Source organism: Diprion similis, chromosome 5 (assembly GCF_021155765.1).
Source record: "Diprion similis isolate iyDipSimi1 chromosome 5, iyDipSimi1.1, whole genome shotgun sequence".
Lineage (NCBI taxonomy): Eukaryota > Metazoa > Arthropoda > Insecta > Hymenoptera > Diprionidae > Diprion > Diprion similis.
The window spans coordinates 1,727,637-1,749,474 of NC_060109.1; the positions used below are offsets into that span (position 1 = coordinate 1,727,637).

The 21,838-nt window shown below is 38.4% G+C and overlaps 1 protein-coding gene across 1 annotated transcript in view; it reads left to right on the plus strand.

The window, feature by feature from the left end:
- LOC124406208 overlaps positions 1–21,838 on the plus strand; it is a 103,953-nt gene that overhangs the window by 51,592 nt on the left and 30,523 nt on the right. The window lies entirely within an intron of this gene.

A 21,838-nucleotide genomic window follows, 5' to 3' on the forward strand; every position in this document is an offset into this window, starting at 1 on the left:
TGAGTATCGAATAAAGTTTACCAGGTGCATAATGGTATCGCAAATTTGGGAATTTGTTACTAGTTACGCAGTAGTTTAAATCGTAGTTTACTCAATACTAGTTCTCAGTCGTGTAAGATCAGAAATTTATTCCCACTCAGGGCTATCTGAATGTCAGAGGACATCCATGTCGCAGTTATTATTGAAAGAGCAAAATGTTCATTAGGAGAAGCCAACATCATCGTCGTGTTTTTAGAGAAACATAAATTCTTGAATGGACCAGCTATAGGATGTTTGAAAAAATGTCGAAATTACCATATAAAATTTTGTTTTCAATATTACATCGTACAACGTAACTCAAATTATGAAATACATATTATAATGATCCATGTGGTTTACGAGTGTTTTCAATGTGACCATTCGCCAATTGATTTACGGATCTTTTTAACGGCCATTCGAGTGTCTACGTCAGTGCAGTTACTCGTACACAAAGACCGTCAAGGGTCAATCAATCATCGGTTCATCTTTACGATATGTATATATTTTTGGTCCATAAGCTGCGTTCATCCAGCCCGGAAGACTTCTCTAGACTCAATTGGATCCAGTTCTGCACACGTGAAAAGAGCTCGTAAAAACGATCCCGCGATGAACAGAGCCGCATCATGATTATCATAATCTGGCCCTCGTCATGCGTAATTGAGTAACCCAAAACGGCGATAAGGTACGATCCGTTAACACATACCATCGCTCTTTGGCGTTGCGTGTTTCAGGTCACGTGCACACTGTCATATCGTGGGTGCCCACCATTACTGACTAGTCGTTGACACGGAACGCGATATCACTGCACTACAGAACGAACAAACTAAAGGACTCGGCCTCGGGGGGTGTTTCTGACAATTAGTTGACCGTGTCGGGTTCCCAGTCAGACATTCCGAGCACTCGTGGAATCCGGGCAATCGGTGGAACTGCGGTAGCGGTTACCGATTACATCACGGACCGAACACGAATATCGTAACTATAATAATATGAAAGCTGTCTCCTAAACCTTGAATTTATCGTTCGTATGGTAAACCCACAACAGCTATTCGGCAATTAATAAATTCTTCATCACTTGGCAGGTAACAGGAACTCATCCCGTATTTCTACGGTGCACCAGAATTCGGACAAACCTGATCTCTTCTTCAAATAACAGCACTTTTATTCGCGGTTCATTGTAGGTACAGTAAATCTCTTCTCAAAAGTTTGACACGTGGACACACGTGACAGACATCGTCTGATGCCATTTCAATAACTTGCATCACGTGCTTCTGTTAAATGATTTTTCATCTATGGACTATACAGAAATTTTGTTTACTGCGATCAATGCCAAAGGTATTGAGACCATCACACTTCACTGAATAACTCAACTCACACGTGAACTTTGCTTTGCAAGTGGTGATAGAAACTTGATTAGATAATGTGTGAAATGATGATATAATGGTGAATCGTTTCGCTAAACGTTGTGTGTCTTGGTGAACGGCTGGCAGTACAGTATATCAAAATGAGAAGTGGGTCCAGATTATGTGACCTGCACGCGTGTTTTCCCATTCGGAAAGTAGGCTGTGTTCAAAAAAGGGCCCACCCGCCCAGCTATTTGGATCATAAAATATGTGAGGATTTCTTTTCTGCTTGCGTTTCGTGGGACACGTCGTCGACTGATTTATAAGCGTGTTCGTGGTTTTGGTCACGATCACACGGCGCTAAGCGTAGCTTTTTTTCACCCCCATGCTCAAGGGTTTACACATGGCTCCACAATGACTCGAAAAGTGTTCCAAACAACCGAAAGACACCACAGCAAGTGGATGCTCACGGCTGAATAGTTTCCAGCCTCTAGTAGAGAATCTCTTTGGACTTCCAGCCCGACACTCCCTTAGCGGATTTATCTGCTCTTGATGTGCACTTTAGAAAAAAAAAGTACCGAGAGCTTCTTCACTCGAGAATGTGATTAATATGCAATTATTTGTGTAGAAGGAAAGAACTTTTCTGTAAAATTCCTTACTGCATCTTACATATTTTTGACATTAGAAATCTTCAGCCAACAGGAAGCATTCTATGCACTACGTATGTTTGTATGCATATTACATATCCCCAGATTACCTTAACATACATTTTCATAAATTAAACCTCAAACGTTCTCGATGTTAGGACCTATAAATACTCTTAACGAACCTTGTATATTTCAAGTCTGGCCACGTCAGCTGCTGCCAGCGCGTCTTCTGAATCAAACTAGTGGAAAGTATATATCCTCAAATCAATTGGTTTCTGCCGCTTTTCGAATCTACTCAAATGTTTACTCACATACCTTATACATTAACTCTCGTATATAAATTTCATTCCAAATTCCGTCATCTACTGCAGGTGCATCGTTTACTTTCCAACCTTCGTCTTCACACTGCTCTCCAAGATTATGGGAATGAAATACGGTAATTCGAATCTCGAATATATACTCGAGTCTCTGTAATATGAACGTAATATTTTTTCTTTCTCCTCTCATACGTCGTGGCAAGTTTAATTATATTCGCATCACGAACTCTTTGCTGAACGTCAGGGAACGTTAGTCAAGGACCGATGCACTCTGGTCGTTCAGTTGACGGCAAAAAAAAAACAAATAAATTTGCTGACGATTCAACGTTTCGACTTACTGAGTGGTCAGAAATTCTGTGATTCATTTTCATTGCTAGAAATCTGCAGCTTTTCTTGATTTAACAGGTTCATTTACATACAGTCAGTAATTCTCTCCCAATTCTCTGACAATTTACAAATTTCATAGGACTGGACAGTGTAAAAATAAAGAGCAAAGAGGCCATTGCATATCCATCTACAGTTTCCCCGAAAAACTAACATGAATATTCATGAATTAAAAAGAAACTCGAATTGTTTCAGATAAAAGTTGAGTTTATAACGACTTTAGTGACACCAATAATTTCTGAGCTAGCTGTATCATTGGTTACTCTGAACCTTCTGCCATGGTCTTATCTTTTCCTCTGATGGACAGATAATGATTCGCGAGTAAGGTTGGAAGCCAGTATACTGTCAGTCAAAATGTCTCGTGACTAACAGAGTGTCCGTTCAGTTTGATGAGCGACTATCAACTTTCCATCGTTTCTTACAAAACCAGTAATCCGCACGGTGAGAAGTACTAGTACTTCTTGAGACCTTCACATGTGACATCAGATTAAAAGGGTATGAATAGAGTCTCCACCCACCAATGGTTGGTTACACTTCGTGATATGCTCTCTGCCCATTTGGCATGAGCCGAATCACACGGGTGGTGCTCGCGCAGAATGAATGATGGAATGCATGTTTCATAGACATCCGTAAAAGGATCACGAAGGAGCCGACGAGACGTGCAACAGCTCTGCTCAGCCTGCAGCCGTGGCTACTGCTTAACGCATTACCAACCTGACAACGATACGATCTGAGTCCTCGGAGATATATTCACTCTGTTTCAAATTGATTGTCACACACGTCGGAAGCGGTTACAAGTGGTCACTTATTGCGTTGGCGTATCTCCTCGATCTTGTGGATATCGCAAGCGTGCTTGGCTCTCGGTTATGCGGCTGCTTATGGCCACTTTTAAACGCGTGTCTCTGATCTACGGATCTTAAAAATTACACGCTGCTAGGCGCGACGGACATTATGGCCTTTCATATTCTTTGATGACAGTATTTTCTAACCATTTTTAAACTGTAAAGTGAAAATATCTGCCCAAGTAGTCGGTTTTCCGATTGTTTGACTGTGGACTTTGGATTCAAAATTGAAACTCTCGTGATACGCTAAGTCCCGTTGAAAGTTTGATGATCGTTTTCAGGCACAGACTATTGTTGTCATCGAAGGTTGACTGGGTCTTCGGTTTAACCGTTGATTTCAGCTGTAGAAACGATTGTGACGTTGCCCGAGTCGGGTGATAAAATAAAGCAAGTGGAGTTAACGGCCTTCGAAAATGCCTCTCGAATCTTAAGTGAGGAAATAAAATTGACAAGACACTGGGTTCAACCGAGGCTATGAACAAGATTTAATCCTGTTTTAATAGCTGGTCCGCTGTGTTCCTCCTTCTCGATTGGCAGCTTAAGATGATACGTCGAAAATTGATGTTTCGTGAAATATACCGAAGTAGGCTAACCAGCAGATTTACATTCCGCAAAAGGCTAGAGAGTTTCTTTTTAAAAATTTCAAGCAGAACAGTTGGTCGAGAGACAACACTTGTTAGCATACAAACGTGCACAAATTACGTTGTTGCCTTTGATCCTCCAGGGATTATAATAACTGAGTATGAAATACGCAGACAGATCGAATAAGCAGCTCGATGTTTTTTGGGAAGCAATTATTATGAAACGATGCTTATTCCCGCGGAGCACAACTCTGCGGATTACGATCGCTTGGCTGACGGGAAAAATGCACTCCTTCAAGCTTTGGCGTATCATCTTTTACAGGCTTTTTGTCGACGATGGGATGCTTGTCGTAGCCTGAAGCTACGCCACCCATCGGTCGAAAAAACCTGCACGCAAAGCCGATTATTGGCGTTTAATCGTCCAGATGGATTACGACTTGCCAAAGCCGGTAATTCATTGCTATTAGGGCGTTTAATAAGTTATATCGCAAGAGCAAACGCATTTCACGATTGTACGTCAGTTTTTTAGTCCATATATATATACATCAAGCGATAGTGCGGACAGTTTTCTCTCGAAGATTGATGGAGCATAATTGAAAAGCTCGCGATATATCGACCGACGGAATATCACTTCAAGAGATTTTATCATCGTTTGCAAATGTCAGTAACAATACCAATCGCCATTATAACCCAGAGATTTAGATCTTGATATGTACGCGTTTACGTGCCGGTACTCAAGCACACACACAGCCGATTGAAAATAGCTGGGAAACAAATTTCATCGTTAATCTCTCATGTCTAGAAGCTTCTATTGTCTGGATTCCGATCACGATCTGCCACTCTATTAATCATTGCAAACATAACAACAACTTAAGTTTTGGAGTTTCTTTCTATGATCACTCGGATCGTCTTATCACAAGACAAAAATCTTTCGCTTTGATTACGCAAAGCCTACCAGCTATATACACAATACGTTCTACCGTAAACACGTGTACGTTAGGGTGATTTTTTTTTAACCACAATTTTTTTTTTTCCAGCCCTCATCGAAAATTTTGTTCTATATGTCGAACAAAAAATTCCCTGAAAGTTATAGCCCTTAATATTATTATTCAGTACTCGCCCAGGGCGTGAAAAGATTTCCCATGTAAAGTACACGTGAATCGGAGCGTTTTTTTTTCAAATCTTTACAACTCAGCTGAATTTTATGATATCGCCATTGGTCTTGGTCGCAAATTACGCAGGATTGCACGATCTTCAAAAGTGTTCAGAACGGTGTAAGTGCAACTTACATTTGTGAGGTGGTACAGGGCACTAAAGTTGATTTTTACCCAAAATTCTCCTTTTTTGCTGTTATCTCCAAAATGATTAACTGTACCAAAAAAATGTGAAGAATAACTTTGTTGAAAATTTAATTTCCTACAAGAAAGGTCCTTTAACTGAAAAAAAAAATAAAATAGTCGTTCAAATATAATCACCCTAGTGTACGTACATAAAGTGCGAATAATGATTTTAGAATTATCTGAAATGTGAGGAACGCGAGTGAACTGTTGAAAAATAGTTTCGTTTTCAATTCCACTTATGAACCCATTTCTCACAACACCGCTTGTCCCTCTCAATGGCATCTTTGCATAAAAACACGAGATCTTATTATTTTCGCCGAGTGGTTAGAACGAGAGAGAACTGGTTTCATCCCAGGGTATGACCTTGCCACCCACGGTGCTGTCAGGCGTCACAGTTGTCAGTTAAATTGGTGGCGGTTTTGCCCTTCACAAGCTGGTTGTCTCGCACCTTTTCCGGCGGGTCTTAAACGGCGTTACGACCGTCCAACATACGTTCGCCGTTAATGCACCGTGCGACAATGTTATGAACAATCTCGTTTATCGGTCCTCCGAAGCCAGAGAGTCAGCGAATCAAATCGCAGGAATTCAATTCAGCTCGATCCGATCCGCTGAGGTGTTTTCTCCGGTGGATCACACCCGTTCCAAAGTCCAAGGAACTCTACTATACCTACTCAGTGGCACGTGAGTTCAACCTTGGAAGCAATTACTGTTCGAGTAACGGCGATGAGGAACAATGCGACACGCTGTCCTCAAAGGCAATTAACAAGGTCCTGGCAAAATTCATGCAACATGTGATGGAAGACCATCAGCGATGGAAGTGCAGCAGGCTTAAAGTCTTCGACCACCAAGAAGCAGACCGTGATAACATCTCAACGCGTGTGTCGGCGCTGCGGCAGCAGAGGTGTCAGTATGTATACAGCATACACGACTAGGATGTAACCAGATGTGGAGGAAGAAGAAGAAGAAGTGTATGAGACTTGAGTCGAGTGACGAGGGAGACGCAGACGCCACGAGACACTGCTCCTCGCACTCTTAAAGACGCTTAAGTATCCGCGTTGGGAAACTAGATACAGAAACAAAAGGAGAAACTATACCCTAAACAAACAGATCTCCCGAGGGAACCTCGAGTTCGTTCGACCCTGTGCACCGCACCACCCTCTCGGGTAGAGGGAAATACCCGGACTAGCTAGCTAGCTAGGTGGGGCTCATCGCGGGGAAGGTGACCAAAGCTGATTCTCACAGTAATTATGTGGATTTTAGACCTAAGCAACCAAATAGATTGTGTAAATAATTCGAAAAATGAACGCTTTTTGTGTTTGGATTCACGCGGGTTTCTTTCTTATTCTTTTTTTTTTTTTTTTTTTTTTTTACAACTTTCTTTTTTCTTCAGTTTCATTGTATCGCCTCTTGAGAATGCCCCCGAAGTACTGCAGGGTGCTTCGTCTTGGTGACTCAAACTTGAAAAGTCAAGGAGCGCAAACTATGATCGTACTATGCATATAACGTACCGACAAAAAAGAAGAGGCAAACAAATATCACACGAACCATCAACAGTACCAGAAATTACTAGCCGACCTGATGCCACCAATGAACCAATGATCCGCAAGGTTCAATTGAAAGCTCGAGATTATACGGAGAAAAATCAATTTCAGTAATCGTATATAGCCTAACAGCAAGTATATCTCGATATTCTTTCTAATTTCTATTTTTATCTCCGGTTCAAAGAAACGTAACCTACGTTCGATCAACGGAATGTTTTATATCATAATTGAAAGTGATAAGGAGATAAAAATTTGAAGACTCTGGTATGCGAATAACACTCGTGATTACGCGCACCTTCGTGATTAAGCGCCACAATCATTGGTCTGACGTGTATTTCTGTAATGGAAAAAGGCCAACTTAAGCTATGCGTAATACTGATTCCAAGGTGATGAATTGCGGACGGATTTTAAACCGCCGCGTCATTCCTCTCGAGCAGTAATTTGTCATTTGAAAATCCATTCGAAGGTTGTCATTCCCCTTGTCCCAGAAGACGGTGTGAATGTTTTACAAGAATAACAGATCGTCGATCGACGGATAGATTTTTTTCTTCCTCCAAAAGTCCTTCGCTGGAAACTATAAGGTGTCAGAAACGGTTCGTGATCCTTACGTTCTGGATTCCGCAGTAATCAGGTGTTCAGAAAAAAACGACGCAGATTTGAATTCATCTTATCAGTCAATCTGAACGCAGTACCAGCAAGCTACCGGGTGTCTGGATGGTCAAAGATGGAGATTGTTTTCTATTCGAGATACGTGAACGCGTTGAAAATCACCATGGAAACTCTTGGGACGAGGAACGACGCATTCGACGAATGTCCAACCAGATAAACGATCTTTTTCTTCGTGGTCAAGTTCCTTTCTTTTTTCTCGGATGCCTTTGCGGTGAAATATTTGGTGAAATCATGTTAACAAAATTCCTATCTCAGACCGCTCGTTAGAGGTTGCTGCCTTTGTATGCTCGTACAAGGTAGAGACGATAATGACTGGGTCAAGGACTCTTCCTAACATCAACCGGCCTTCGATTAATTAACTGGTTAAAAAAAACCTCGAGTAAATGACACGTTTTTTATATTCGTGCTGGACATGTTTCACCGCAGTTCAGTTGAAAAAATTAACATTCATAAAATTGGGCCGAATGATTGAAGGAATTGGGACTGTTTCGTTCAAGCCTAACGAAAGTGTAATTAAAATCTAGTGTTTTATTTGCGATACGTCAGGAACCCCATTACTTCCCTGACGTATAAGTAGCAATCAGTAAAATAATTATGGTCATTTCACTTCATCAAAGAACCTGAAATTTATTGCTTGCAAACAAAAGGGTTTCATTGTTAGTGGTGAATGAAATCAGCACTAAGTCGACAGGATTTTTTTTCACCAAATAAAACGTTGCAGGATATTTTTTGGCGAGGCTTCACGAGTCCTGGTTCAGACTCTCTCGTTCCGGTCCGATCCTCAGGTACCTGATCCAGGATCTCGATTAGACGGACTAATTGTTGTTTGTCTGTAATTCAAGTGGACCGTTCAACTATAACACCAGCCCACAAAAAAAAAAAAAAAAAGTGGTCTGTACTTTTTTTTGCAATCTACTTGAATTTTAAAAGGCTTATGGTTGAAGAAACTTCAGATTTAGATTTAGCGGAACAAAATACATAAAAATAATACTTGGTCTATAGTTTCATAAATTTTTTTCATACCAAAACTGCAAATTTTTGGCGATTTTTATGGTTTTTTGCAATATACTCAAAATTTTGAGAGTGTACGGGCAAAACTGACTTCAGATTCGGATTCAGCGCGTCAAAATACGTAAAGATAAGTAGGTCCGGTCAAAAGTACAGACCACTTTTTTTTTTGAGGGCCGGTGTAATCTTTCGTGTGCATTACGTTCAAGTGAATGTTCATTTGATTCGAAAACATGTTGTTTAAACGCCTAAAAGTAAAGGATCCACGTCTTTTCCATTTCAAATAGAAGGTTGAGCTCATCCTGCAATCTGTAGGTACTGGACAAATAAATGACACAATGTCTGGTAAGTTTCAGTTCAGTTTATATCTAATTCATTTTGAGACAGATTGTGTCAACGGATTTCAAGAGACGAGTTTACAAGTACCTCGTTGTAATTCTAATCTCTTCAGCTGGTGGTTAGAATCAGCTTATGGAAAGCTGAGAGGGTGCATGCATGTCAAAACAGAAGATCTCTGAAGAACTGGTGCTAGTCCATCCAAATCTGATTTTCTTTTCAGACAATATTACCAACCGATGAACCTCTCACTTCCAATTTGGCCCTCGTTTTTCAGCCATTGATTGGGTGTTGCAAATTTTCGATCACGAAAGTCTGCAATGACTTCCTCATGTTTTCACCTTGTTTATGTATTACGCGAAGCAGCAAATGGAGGAAAAAAAAAGCCGGACAGAAGGGGCTAATAAGAAGGCGGTCAGTGATTGCAGTTCAATCATCGAGCGGAACTGTGAACAGTTGGTGTTACTCATCTCATCCGAGGTGCGTAAGTACGCCGGAGTTAATCATCGACGTCCAACGTCGCTTCTGGCGTATAACAAGCGCAATCACTGGCAACATTTTTTAACGGGACTGTTCAGACGGTACCAATCCTTGCCTTTCCCATGTTCGCGCGTACTTTTTAACCCCATCTGATCTGAAATCTCTAAATCTCTACTGCTCGTACCGCTACCAACAAGCCGCAGTAAGTTTAGGCGCGATCGCGGGGTTTCGTGATTGGGTGGATCGTCGTTAACCCCAAAGATGGCGCTGATCGTTGGAAGAATAAATAACTGACCGGGAATCGACGCTCGGTTTGTCAGTCTGATTCGAGTCTCCGGCCAATCCAGTCGCGCTCGGAACTCTCTTGTTCTCTTCCTCTCCTCTACAATTTAAACATCAGGTTCTCGCCAGTCGATCGAACCTCCGTAGATTCACGCCTCCGGCCTCTGAATCTCACGGCAGCTCCTCTCCACTTGCGAGACACAATCATTGATCGTACACTAACACCTCATACACTCTTGACACAACTTTACTACTGTAATAATAAGGGGTTTTTACGGCATGGGCATTGAAAAGTTCACTTTTTGTGGCAGTTTTCGTTCCGTAAAGTGATGCTTTATACGGCAGCGAACAAAGTTGCGGAATAAAGTCTTTATTTCGCAGTTTTGATGCGCAGTTCGAAGTGCGCATCCCAAACTGCCGAATAAAGTAGCTTCGTCGAACAGATCGCGACATAACCTCACTCTTCGTTTTGCTTTTCAATGCCCACACCGTAAAAAATATTGTATCTGGCATGCCCGTAAACCGTTTTTTCGCTCGGATAATTTCAGTACTCGCTTCCGGCTCGTTTCCGGCTCGCCTTCAGCTCGTCCTGAAATCTTTATCCTTGCCAAAAAAACAGGCGATTTATGGGCATGCCACATAAATAGCTATTTTAATAAATTGCAACAATTTCTCTTGGCTCAATTGAGTATTTGGAAAAAATTATTTCGTTCCATATTTCATCCTCCAATCCTTATTTCTTTTCATATAGAATCACTGAAACTTTATCTCTCAATATCGAATCAAAGAGAAGAACATATGAAACCGCGCTGAAGGCAAAGATACGGAGAAATAAATGGGGAAGAGATTGGTTGCGGACATATAATGACAAAATGATTTCATGAACTTGCGATTACTGTGTGTATAGGTTTACTCGGTTTACGATCAATCGGTGGCTTTTATATTTACTATCGATAAAAGCCACGCAACTTGACAAGCTCAATAAACTGTTTGATTACGAAAAAGTACAGTAATTTATTGGCTGAAGACATTAAAATGTGTGTTTCACACCGTGCTATTACCTTCACGATTTACTTCTCGAATCGAAATAACTCTGCGGGAACGACGTGTGAAAGATTAGACAGCAATTATACGTCATGTGAATTATGTGAAAAGAGGCTGTTGCGCGAAAATCTGTTCATCTATGCGGTTTTTATCCCCTCAGTTTTATTTCCATGCCAAATATTTATTTTTACTACTCGATGCGCCGACTTAAGTAGAACGAAAAATTCTCTCAGCAGTTTCTATCTTGAAATAAGCAACTGTAAATTACTGTGCAATGTAAAACAATTATCATTTCAAAGATCGAAAATTGTCGAAATTTTTTTTAAATCTTCTTTATCTTGTGGCCGGAAATATTTCTCGATTACACTTTTTACTCTCCGAAAATATTTTTTTGGGCTACCTCTGATTGAGACGAAAACGTGATGGATGACTATAGACGTGTTTGAAATTCGGGAGTCTACAGGAAATAAACTACGCCCTGGTGAAAATGTCTGTTGAACGTAGTTCTAATTGTTTATAGAAAGCTATAATAATGCGTTGAAACCCGAAAATACCACGCTTCTCAAATACTTCAGATTCGAATCAGTTCATGTTTACAGGTTCTTCTACCGCACGTGCCTTCTTACTGCAGGAAAAAAATTTATATGCTAAGGAAATTTTCGATCAATTTAAAAATAATATTTCAAAGAACACATCCGGTTGAGTAGGATTCGCGGTATTTTCGTCAATTTTTCTTTTTTTTTCTCTAGATTTCCGATTCTGTTCTATCGAAGTAAAATTCGGAATCAAGCGGTTGATTCCGACGATTTATGCCTGCGATCAATTTTCGGTACTACTTTTCAATTCAGCTAAACAAAAAAACAAAACATTTTACTGTTCTACGTTTATTTTCATCCAATAACAGTATTTCAAGAAACAGTTTTACGATATTAATTAACTCTTCAAAGTCGTTTGGACGAAGGATTTGCACTTTGAGGTAACTTTTTTCAAAGATAATAGCAAATTAAAGATATATACACTCAATTATTATATTTTTGGAAATAAGAAAATATTCATTTTAGACCTTTCAAAGTTGGTTAAAATCTATTCAAAACTCTTTTTGTCGGCTCATTTCATTTATAAGATTATTTTCTATCGAGTTACTGTCGCAGATTTTTTTTATTTTCTGGCAGTGAGTTCAATATTGCGAGTGATACTGATAATCGTCAACACTGACGGAACGTAGTAAAATAAAATATTCTACATTATATCCTAGATTTGATATTTTTTCTAAAATATTCTTTAAAAAAAATAATAAAAAGTATGGATTCTAGACAAACGAACCTGCTTAAGTGCCTGACGAGAAACGGTCAAACAACGTGTGAACTATCTATTCTCTATGCAAATCTCGTGTTCAATAATCGCGATATTTCGCAATGCATTCGTAGCAGTGAGACGTGGTTAGAAATATGATAACGGTGCGTATTAGAGTCAGTATATACCTACCTAACCCACAACTCTCCTGCAGTGGCTGTCAAATCGAATGAAATATATTTAATTGCAGTTGACAGTCCAGCATAAAGTCTATGACAATTCCTCTCCCGCGCTTTGAAAATTGCAAAATGATTGCATGGACGTTGGTGTTGGGTACCAGCGTTTCCTGGATGTGGGCACTGGATGATTTATTCACTGGTTAATCTCCGCTCTCTCTTCGTCCAGCCCGCAAGGGTTAAGCGACTTGACTTGACTTGACTTGAGTTGACTTGACTTGACTTGACTTCGTACGAGTCGAACCGACGTATGGCAGACATGCTTGGCTCCGTTTAGGCGTGGTTTCTCCAACGGGGGCGGTTGTAATGTCCCCCGCATAGTGCGTTGATCACGTGTGTGTATGAGTTTGTATCGCTCGATCAGCTCGGTAGCCCCGCGAGTCATCCGAGAGATCAAGATAAGCCGCAGCAGCTTGGATCGCAGAAAAACTTGATAGTGAAATTATAATGCCAGAATACTTTGCATCCTTTTTTTTTCTCTTCTTCTTCTTTTTCTTCTTCTTCTTCTTCTTTTACACCATGGACTCGTAATTTAATGTACTATATATCTACGTTTCACTCGTGCTTAGTACTTGCAAGCTCAACTTGTCGACTCTGCAGCAGCAACGTCTTGGGTTACTTGAACTCGTAACTGCTGAGAAAGCGATTTTTTTCAGCGATCCACTTTGCCTCGCATGAAAGCTGAACGTTTGTCACTTTTAGGATTCAGATTACCAAGGATTTTTCACTAAAATGGCTGTTGACCATTGCCTGAAACTTTAAAATAATCATAGATCACGCGCCCGTAGATCGAGTCATGGATTTATACAGGATTTATTCTATCATCTATGGCTTCTGAAATTTAATAACTCACGTTTAGAGTTATTTTTGGAAAAGGAACTCCCGCTTGGCCCTTGAGGTCATTTTTGAGAACGAAATAACGGAGACGAGTAATTTATTTTCTTTTTTTTTTTTTTTTTTCCTTCTACTTTTTGGATAGCTACCGAAATCTGTTTCGTTAAATTTATCGTAGAAAGCTATGCGAAGTGTTTTTTTTTTTTTTTTTTTTTGTGTGTTTCTGTTTTCTACGCGTGTGTTTGATAAATTAGTTTCCCGGGTCGTAAATGTATCAGGGATTTTATGATCTGTCGTAAATATGTCAATTTGTATAATCTTACACCGTATTCCCTCACATTTTTGATAACAAAATTTTTTACTACCTAAGGGAATTGCTTGAGTATTAAAATAACGCTAGTTTTCCATAGAATTGATGGAAATTACTTTTTTTCCTATATATTGGCAATTACATATGAATGTTTATTCCCTTCGTTAACTCACGGAGGCTTCAAGTGATTTGTTAACTTCTGTTTCCAGTGTTTTTATTATTTTCTTATAATCTCTAACAGACCATTTCTTTCATATCTCAAGCTGTGAGTATTCGTTCGCTTCATAATATATATATATATATATATATATATATCTCCATAACGCGGATGTGGAAGTGGTTATAAAGTTTTTAAATTCCTATAAAATCACTAGTAAATTCACTCCATCTGAAAATATCTATAAATCATGTTTTTATGTTCATTATACGAGCATAAAAAAAAATATGAATCTTTCATCGGTGCTCGGTGGTCTAAAATAGCTGTATAGAGTAGACGAGTCTTGCCTGGCACTTTATTCGTTGGTTACTAGTAATTCAATTTCAGTCAATCGCAATGAATCCAATGAAATATCAGCCTCGGAGAAAAGCAAGCTAGCTAGCTAGCTGGATCTACTCGTTACATGCTTGAAAAGTAAAACGGAGAAGACTTGAATCGAATAAAACGGGACATGATCTATACCGTATAAGAAAAGGTGGTTGTTATTTCTACTTTACACGTTCTTGATCGTTATTTACGAGGGTATCGACACGCCGAAGCAAATAGTGAAGGATGGCGAACACCCGGGAGAGGTTATTAACTGCATGGTGATATAAAAGCTGACGCAGGATTTTTTACGGGATCAACAGGCCACGCGAGAGGAGCATTGGATATTCGAAATGGAAAATCGAGAGTGAAGCAAGAGGAGACTGCAGTTCAGGGTGATAAAACGGCGCATTCTTTTATGAGACGTTAAGCCGTGAAATTGTAATTTAATTGCTCTTCTGCTTCTCTTTCTTTCTCTCTTTCTCTTTCGAGATCTCTTTAGGTATATAAGAACTGAACCAACGTTCTATAATTTTTAATTTATAACGTGTATTTTCAAGCTTTTTCGCACGCGAGTCTAAGAATTAAGAGATGCATGTGCAGCGAGAAGAAATTCGAGTCAAGTGTTGTTCTTGGACAGAAGAAGACAGAGAAAGTTTACACATCTTAAGGCAAGAGGCGGAGCAGGATAAATAAGGACACTGTTGAAACTAAAATAATGTCTCATTCTCAAGATGCCGGTAGTAAAATATGGAAGTCGATAAAAGAAAAAAAAAAAATCACGAGTGATCTACAAGTACAAAATATGTTTTCTTTCTCTTCTTTTTCTTATTCTTATTATTTTTTTTCTTTTTCCTCTTACTTTTTCTTCGGAAGAACGAAACCTGGTTTTGAGTGTCGTTTACTCAAGGGTCGACATAACTGCTCAAATATATTGTCACTCTCCTTTTAATCTAAGCGTGCCTCGAGTGTAACGCTAACAGATGATCGTCGGTCGAAGTGGATCATAAATTATAGATTTTACATCTTTAGAGATTTGACGTGAGAACAAGTTGAAAAATCCTGAGGATTTCTTCGCCAAACTCTGGGTTGAAAAATTCTTCCGACAGGAAAAAAACGTGCAGCGAAAACGCATAGAATTTTCAATTTTTAACTATAAACAGGAAAAGTACTGTCAAATTTGAAGATTTTTTTTTCTAACCGAAACGAAAGAAGGATATTTTTGATGTCAGGAAAACAATGTCACAGCAAATTAATTGGTTAAAAAGCTTACGAAATTAAAAAAATTCTGCTTGTCTAATTTACAGTTGAATAAAAAATTACCGCGATTTGCTAAAAGTGTGATCCAAAATTTGATTACAGATTTTTTTTTACAATCAAACTGAAAGGTTATTGTTAAGGTATTTTTTGTCGTTTCTTACTTGAAAGAAAATGAGAATTGAAAGAATTCCATACTTTTATCAATTAATCAAACTATGAAAAAATCGAGATTAAAAAATCACGTTATTCAACCGAATATGTTGAATTTAAAGATTAAAAATTCAAAAGTGCCAGGCAAAAAATATAAAATAGATCATTATCACGATTAATAGATCTAAATGCAGAATTTCAAAGAAGTAGAATGTAGAATAAAATACTCGTATAAATTTTGTAGATTCTGAACATCTCGAATCTTTAAATTTTTCTTAAAAATCGTCCATTTTTCCTTAAAGAGAGAGAAAAAAAAAAAAAAAAAAAAAAAAAAATTGAAAATCAGCTTCAAGCTCCTTCGGCGATTCTACACCTGATAGTCCTGGTCCATAATTATTGTGAGTGAAGTTGAAGCAGATTAAGATAAATAGAAATGACATTCCTTCGGTGTGTCAGAGAAAATGTCTTCCAGGCGATGTTAGACAGAGACGATTACATGCGAAAGCGCCGATCTATCACCCCTGAGCTTAGATTCGTCACGAGTTCGCCTATATTTAGAGGATGAAAAGGCCGCACGTGAAATTTATGGCGGACCAGCATCGCACAGCTCTTATTTTCGACTCACGTGAGCTCAGAATCCCCGGATCATACGTCACGACTGCGTGTTGCCGGCGTGACATCGGTAACAACAACGCTGTCAAGCCTCTGAACATCACTCTTGCACGTCTAGTGATAAGTCTCAAGCGTTTTCTGACACTCGCAAGATTGAACTGTTTGTCTCGGTTATAACAGGTGTAATTCAAGCACGCGTTTTATTCTCTTTTTTCTTTCAATATTACATCCATACCCAGTAGGGTGGGGCAAAAAAACCGAATATTTTTTTTTTTCTTAGTCTCGTGTGACAAAATGTTAGTTTTTGATGTTTTAAGAGACCACTCCAAAGGATAGTTCAAAAAAAAAAATTTCTAAGAGGTCGCTCCACATTTTTTAAAACGTCAGAAATCGTCGAAAAACGATTTTTTTTAAAAAAAATTTTTCTTGTTACGGTATAATTTTATGGACAAAAAAAAAAAAATAAGTTTCCGAAAGTTTCAGTTCAAAATTTGAATTTTGAAAGGTCGCTCATGATTTTTTTTCCAATTTTTTGGTCCATTTCTTTAGATCTTTTCGAGCGACCTTTTAATATGCATATTATAATTTCATACATTTTTTTTTCTTTGATTTAGTAAGAAAGAATCAATAACAATACACCACGACATGAATCAAAAATCAAACAAAAAAGTGGAAATATAATTTTTTGACGATTTTTGTCATTTTAAAAAATTTGGAGCGCCCTTTTAAAATTTTTTTTCTAGCTTTCCTTTGGAGTGGGCTCTTAAAACATCAAAAACTAACATTTTGTCACACGAGACTAAAAAAAAATAATAATCGGTTTTTTTGCGGCACCCTAATGCCCAGTAATTTCAGCGAGTCAACGAATATTTTACTAACTAAAAAGAAGAGTTAAAAACGGCTCCAAGTGCCATTTTTGCAAAGAAGAAGAAAACGAGGGAAAAAAAAAATATAGAAAAAGGTTACTTATAGCCTTTTTTAACGTATTTTTTTTTCAAAAATGGCACTTGCAACCTCTTAATTCTTCTCTTCAATGATCAGAGAATAATTTGTTCACGATTAATCATCATCGGATCACATTATTCATCGGTTAATTAGATAAATTCCTGATGTCAAATTATCTAGATTCATTTTTATTTCGTGATACCAAAATTGTCTCACAATTTCCAATCCGAATGTAGAATAAACCATCACGTGTCTATTTTGAAAAAAAAAAAAAAAAAAAAAAAAACCGTCTATTACAGTATAAACAACTGTTCTACAGATTGTGATAAACAAACTCAGCTAATGTTTTGTTATCATTTTTACGCACGTGTGTCTCTTCTCGTGCAAACATTTTGTACATAAATATTACGGTCTCGTGAATGATGAAAAGTGTGAAGAAGTGCGAAGTCGTTAGAAAATAGCTACTAATTATTATTATTAATCGGGTGAAGATAAATTTGCGTCAAGATTGCATTGAGATCATTTGTTTATTCGGGAATTTATATATATATAAGATTTATCACCGATGTCATGATTTTTCTTTCTACGGTATATATTTTTAAAATACATTTTTTTTTGTGCCTGTCATTCTACAAATTTGCTCTCAGATTCTACTCACGTTTTACCGTAAATTTATAATACAATTTATCTGCAAACAAAATTACACACGCGATTCGGCTTAAGAATAATTTCTCACTATTCTTGACTTTTTGGATACGGACAAAATTCTTGAGGCTTCTTCAAAGTTTTAATATATATATAAAGGTTTGACAGCTGTCAGAGATACGAAAAAAATAAAATTTTCTTATCACCTGCGGTTCTCTTGTCACTCTCTCCGCCTGAAACTCATGCTTACGATTCTCATTTTGGATTTGATCTTCAGGCTCATCGGCCGCACTTATCGAAGTTTGAAAGCTGCTTTTTAATGTCAGTTAACAACTCGTCTACGTTTCCTGCTATCGCTCGTATACGATGCACTCGAGCCTGACAAATTTATGCAACATCTTCGTTTCATCGTTCGCACTTTGGGATCTGATAACATATCGGATCGATTTCACGTCACTTTGCCCTCTTCGTTGTCTGAAACAGAAAATTTGACGTTACAAAATAGTTATAAAACGAATTTTTTAAATCTTTTGTAGAAGTTGATATAAAAGTAAATTTCATAGAAACAATATTGTTTGAAAATAAGAAAAAAAAAAAAAAACTTTCATCCTGAATTTATAATTTTCATCAATTTTATATATAGTTTCGTTTTTGAGTAAATTTTTGTTCATTCGTCCGACGTCGGTTTATTTATAAAATAAAGAAGAAAAAAAAAAGAACCAAGAAAAATTGGTTTTCGCAGAAAAAAACTGTACGACAGACTTGAGATCAATCAAAAATTGTGGCTGGACATCAAGATCGTAAACTATTTTCTCAAATGTTAAACGATCGATGTTAGGAAACGATTGTAGGTAATAAAGGAATTCTTGCGTAATAAAGTTATACTCGTGGGAAATAATATTCATATCGAATATATGGTAGCAATATACAATCCGTGTAATAATTTTTTAAATAGTAAAAAACATTATTGGGCATTATCATTTTTATTTTCTTTGGTTTCAATTAAAAAAAAAAAAAAAAGATTTAGCGTATTTGAGTCCTCAAAAACTAAGTATTTTCTTAAGTAAATTACCGTTTTGCCTCCCCCCTCCCCCACACGTAATATTGACGTTTCGTCGTGAAATTGTTGCTGACAATAATTGTGGGATTTTTTTTCCTCTCAGTCGAAAAGTGGCCGTGGGTGTGTAGTTGAGTTACTAGTAAAATGATACAAGCAGCTCTAGGAGGCGTGAAAAAGAAGGTGATTTTCGACGGGCACACGTGCCTGGCGCCAGTAGGTGAAACGTATTTTTTTCACCATATCTGGAATCGGAATTATTTCTCACGTGCTTTTGAAGAAGGCGTGGCGAGCAGTAAGAACTGACTTCGGTGCAGGGTGTCGATATTTACTTAGATATTGACATTCAACAGGCTTCCTCAATATGAGTCAATTGGTGGCTGGGAGCAGACGGTCAATGATGTTTGCGTTCCCATATGCGGGACAAAGTCGCGGGGTATTTGTAAACGTTTTGAACACCGTATTATTTACCTTGGGAATCACGGTTTAAATGTTTACGCGCGCGTTGCCCCGGATCGCCTCGAGTGGTGTCATATCTCCCTGGAGTCGCGGGCTAACATAAGCGAAAGTACCTTAAGTACCACAAGGTATGATGCGCCTCATGGATTTCGATGACACATCTCGACCCGATCTGCAGTTCTTACGCAGCGCTTCGGAAAACTGATGTACAGACGTGCTGTGAGTGTAGATGGTGTGTCTAGAACTCCTACCACGATTCCCCCCTCGTTTTTCGAGGTTAAGGTGCTTGTAAAGACGCGGTGTACACCTCGAAAACGCGGGGATGCAAAACTCGTAAACCGCTCAAGCGATCGGAGTGAAACTTTGGCAGTTAATGCCTTATTTTGGCAAAAAGTAAAGCTTCTTTTCACTTTTTCAAAATTTGGAAAAAAATTTTACAGATTGGTTAGCAACCACAGAAATTGGCCAAATTTTCACAGTTTCACTGTGTTAGGAACCTGACAGTCATAATGTTTCCTTATTGTAAGAAAACGAATAAATTCTATATGTATGGATTTACACTATCAAACTCATTTCTACATACAATGAATGAATGATCACCGAAAAGTATAGTTCGGAAAGGGAGAAAGGAATTCGTCAGTCGCTACTTCTATATCGGTGACGTCACCGAGCGACTGCTGAACGCTCGATGATCCGACCAACCGCTTCTTATAAAAACGCCACCGCTGAGCGAGACGCATTTCTCGGTTAACCAGCGTCGAGTCTACTTCAGATTCGCACATCAGACGAATCCACATTGGTTCAATAACAGGTTGACAACGAGAACCTTCCCTTATTCACACTGCGCCTAGTTCGTGCATATTCACTAACGCACCTAGTTCGTGCACACTATTTCAAGACACTTAGTTCGTGCAACTTTCATGAGAGCATTTAATTCATGCCTTGCACTTGGTTGCCCCTAGTTTGTACAATATGGTCCGCAGCGCCTAGTTCGCGCTATTTTCTCTAAACGACTTGATCGTTTACCATTATTGAACGCATTTCGTGCATACCTTACTTAATTCTGAATACGATGTCTACTCACCTATGAGAATATCCAATTTGTGACTACATTTCCGGACCAACCTCTTCAATCAACAACGAAATAATACTGTTTCTTTACTTTTCACATATTTCTGACGTACAGGGCAATTCAGTTGTGAAACCTTGATTATTTTGACGATTTTTATTTACCTTTCCTAATTCCGCTTTGATTATTATAATTGTTCGGTAACGCCATCGTGTATAATTGTGGTGTGAGTTATTGAAAGTCCCGCTCAGTTTTTCCTCACGCAGATTCAACGTCACAGTAAATAATCAGCACCGATCTAGGGTATTTTGTCGGCGTTGGTACACATCTTACTTAAGTCCAGTCCAGCACGAGAAAGAAACTTTTTTGGAGAAAGAAGCTGTACTCCTAGGCACATCATGTATACTCACATCACGTGTACCGAGTGAAAATCTACCTACTGTCGAACGTTTCGTCGTCTGCTGAGACCGGTTGTCATCAATATAGCCAAAGTGTGTCGCGATGTCTGTAAACTGAAAATTTTCGACAATTATTAACTCCAGTTTGCCTGCGCGATTCATAACCATAGAATTTTTTTTGAGGTTAGAAACAAGTCGCACTGCCAGCAGTAGCGCCTGCGCATTAAATCTTAGCAGACGACGGAACGTGCGGTAGTTAGGAATTCACTCTGCGTGTATAACAGGAGAGGGAAGAAAAGAGACTCAAGGAGCTAAAAGGAGAAGGAGAGAACGAGGAGGATAATAGAGGGGAAAAAATCACATGAAGAATCATCGAGAGAGAGGAGAGAAGTGTCACAATATCGTGAGAATGGCGTGAAAAGTGCGGTTCTCTTGGGCACTCGAGATTGTCTGTTTCTTTGCTCACTCGTTAACAAATCCCTGACGTCGACATTATACCGGCATAGTGATGCAAATGATATTCTATATACACGAATTCCTTTTTTCCCTCTTCGGGTGTGTTTTTTATTCCGTTTTTTCCGTCGTTTTTCAACTTTAGTTTTCAGCCTCCGGCTCGATTTGCCCGCACTTTTCAATCGCTTTATTATAGGTACCCATCACTGCACTCTCGCTTTTAACCATTTTTTCTGGCCTAAGTTATTCTAAAATTTTTGGTTTCGCAAAAATTTCACCAAATTTCATACCATTTTTAAACATTTTATAGTGATATCGAAAGATTTTCACATCATATGGGATTTAAAATGATGAATAAATTTAAGTATGTCGTCTAATTTCGGAGGATTCCATACGATTTAAATCACTCTTTGGGGTTCAATAACCGTTTTGGGAATTTTAAAACATCTAATATAATTCGTCAAAATAAAGCTCATAGACGTTTAGCAAGTTTTGCAGAAAACTTCATGTGATTTTCAAACGTTTTAAAGAATATCAATTGAAATTCCTAAAAGTTACAAATGATTTGAAATATTTTTTTGTAAAAAAGTCCACCTGTATCTTTCAAAAGTATCGGATTCCGGCTTGTCCTGGGATTAACAATTGGTCAAACAGACCTGGCGATTAGAGATATATTTTAGAAAAACTCTGCTCGGAAATAACAACATCGTATTTTTAAACACTCTATATCCTGACAATGGATTTTCATCGGTGTAAACAGGGACG